Source organism: Microtus ochrogaster, assembly GCF_000317375.1.
Source record: "Microtus ochrogaster isolate Prairie Vole_2 chromosome 14 unlocalized genomic scaffold, MicOch1.0 chr14_random_3, whole genome shotgun sequence".
Lineage (NCBI taxonomy): Eukaryota > Metazoa > Chordata > Mammalia > Rodentia > Cricetidae > Microtus > Microtus ochrogaster.
This window is the reverse complement of record NW_004949098.1, coordinates 13,550,501-13,553,810: the sequence shown is the minus strand read 5'-3', so window position 1 is coordinate 13,553,810 and position 3,310 is coordinate 13,550,501.

The following is a 3,310-nucleotide window of genomic DNA, read 5'->3' as shown; positions in this document are numbered from 1 at the left end:
CCTGCCTCTGCCTCCCGAGTGCTGGGATTAAAGGCGTGCGCCACCACCGCCCGGCTGGGGGTGCTTTTTTGCTGGATTGCTCTTCCTGACTTTCTCAGTCTGTTTTTTGTTTGTTTAGGTTTTTCAAGACAGGGTTTCTCTGTGGCTTTGGAGCCTGTCCTGGAGACCAGGCTGACCTCGAGCTCACAGAGATCCACCAGAGGCATTTTCTTAATTGTTTCCTTCATTCAAATGACTAACTTGTGTCAAGTTGACATAAAACTGTGCAAAACAGATAGTATCTCTCTTCATGCTAACCCCATATTTAAATGTACGATAAAATCCCTTCGTAATAAACTGAACTATGATTTGAATTCTGACTTCACCAGAGTAGACGTCTCCGGAGAGCTGGGATTGAAGGCGTGTAATATCACTGACTGGCTATATTCTCTTTTCCTATCTTTATCCAGAAATGTCCCTTTTGTCTCTCTTGATGTTTTTCTTCTAACTCTATCTTTATTCTTTCTTGTTTTCTTTCTTCTTTTTTTTTTCTCTACAGCTTACATATTCCAACAAAATCTTTTAGGCCATATAGAAATGACAATGTGGTTTCATTCTATTTTTCATGTGAATGAATGCAATGCATACAAGTTAAAAACAGCGTGTTTTCCATATCCCTTACATGATTGAACATTTTATGTATTACATGTGAAAACAAATTATCCCCAAGAACCCACATCCATTCATACTTGCAACTTGTTATAGATTGGTAGAGTATGAGCAAGCAGGGTATTTTTCTCTCCATTTCTTTTGCTGGCAGGCTGTGTTTTGCAGGACAAAGAAAGGACCACTCACTTTATTACTTATCTTGATAGATAATCTTATAAGGAATCACAAACCTAAACGTTTATACATGAAAAACAGGCAGTCAGTTCTACTTTAAATCTTTAGGGTACACAAATGAGTGGGTACTCATCAATAGTTTTTTTTTTTTGTCAGAAGATTGAGGGCAGAAATGGGTACAAGGAATTAATCATCATCTTTGCTCACCAACCAATCCTTGCAAGGACACTACATCAGCTAGCAATAATTGGGCTGCTTTGTTTTTTGATCTTTAACCTCAAAGCTATTATCAAAATATTTTAATCTAACCTGAGGTCATTCTAAGGTTTTGTTTCACCAAAACCTAGATTTGCATTCTTCAATATTAAGATTAAAAGAATTCCAGCCAGTTTGGCTCCTGGGAATCAGTAGTTTTCCTTAATCATTAACTTGAACTGCAATCTATTCAGCTTCTTAGATAAAACTCATAGGCCCTAACTGTATGACACTTCCTTGTATTTATTTTCGATCATCAAAAACTCTGTTTAAACAGAGTTTAAGCATTATTATTATTATGTACAGTACAGCTTGGGAAGATATCATCTTCATAATAATCCACAGGTAAAAATGCCCAGTAGAATGGGATATTTTCATGAGACAAACATACTACATTACAGGCAGTGGGGATCACCCCACACTCATACATACCACGCCAGACACCAGAGAAAGATGGCACAACAAACATGGAGAGGCACAGGAGAAGCAATAGACATTCTGGTGTCTGCGGTCCGTGGGCCTTGTCTATCTGAGACTGACCCATCAGGGATTTGTCTCCTGGTGGCCTGACACCTCGAACTTTAATTGCCACCTGCTGCTCTTCTAATGTCACCACTGGCACCAAACAGATAGAAACCCAGCAGAGCAAACGCCAAGTCCGATAATTCCATGTTCCGCATATGGAGCTCTCATTAGCACTATCCTGACTCCAAAATCCTCAGGCACCCCTGATCTTCTATTCTAGTTATGCCATCTAAAGCACACATAGTTTCTCTCTTGGAACAGCTTCACTCCGTGCCTGAAGCTTTCTTTAGTGGACATCCAAGTCTTTGCATTTCCAATATACCGGGGTCTCTATCACAACTTAACCCTACCGTCATAGCTTTATGCAGTAGCCTTTACAGTACATTGTACAGGTAAGTTACCATATGCTTTAAGCGTGTTAAGATAGACTTAGAGAACAAGGAGGATCTCTTTTATCTCCTTGCTGTCACCATAAATCTGAGAAGTTTGCTTATCTCAAATGTCCTCTGAAGCTCCCTGCCCTCAATCAAACTGGCCCCCTAATTCTGTGACAGGGAGAATGGAAAAGAACAAACCCCTAAGGATATTAAAAACCTGTGCCCTTGGGCACAGCTAGAGAGTGAACCATGCCCAACAGAGTTTATTTTTGTTTACCTCTTGATATAAAAATGCCTGCAATGGGAACCAGAACGTCATCCATGGAGAGAAAACACTGAATTGGACTAATTGCTTCAACAACATATTCCCAGCCTGTTTCTGCTGGGTGCTATAATCCCACTTCGGTGATTCTTTGACCCCAGCCATCTCTACAGTATGATGTGAGTGCCCAGTTGGATTCTGGTTTGCGGTCTGTCTGCTACTTCTCTATATTCAACACTTGGTATTAATTCTTTTATGTTTCTTGCTGTATACTTAACAAATGCACTTATTTGAAACCAAAAGTACAGCTATCATAAATCTTTGTCCAGACTATACAAAAGCATCTTTCAGGGCCCTTGCATGGAATCCAGCCATACTATATGTTGTCTGATATCAAGGACTTCGAGATAAGTCTCCATGACACTGTAACTTTCATTTTTGCATGCCTGCAAATCCACATAAATAACCCCGTCCAGTTCTCCTGGCTGCTTGAGATATAGTCTGGCCCTTTTGTAGCAGAACCTTAGTGACCCCCGTGTGCCTTAGAAGCTGAACTTCTGGTGGTTGCTTTCAAGCAGAGAACACCTTCTGTTGCGTGTTTTTAACAAAATCTCAATCGTTCAATTTTATCAATGAAGACTCAGGAGACATACTGGGGTGAAAGCCTGCTAGCCTAGAATGGCAGGAAGCACCCAGCTGACCTTCCTCCTCCACTGACAGTCCAGAAGCCCTCCCCTTCTCCTATGGCATCTCAAGCCAGTCTCCTTAAACTCAATGTCTCTTCCTTCTACCTCCTGTGCATCTGTCTGTCCTCCTGACTCCCTTACTCTCTATGGTTTTTCTTAATAGTCCTAGGTTCATTTCCTGCCAATTGGTTGCTTGCTCTGCCTCTTGACCTATTGTTGACTTTATTTAGTTCAGTTTACGATACGCAAGCAGAAAGCTCTTGGATTAAAGGTGTGTGCTTACTATGACTGAGCCACACCACAACTAGAAACTGGTTTCTCCAGTAAATAACACAATCCCAGGGTTCACACTGTGATCAACAGTTGCGTTCTTTTTTTTTTTT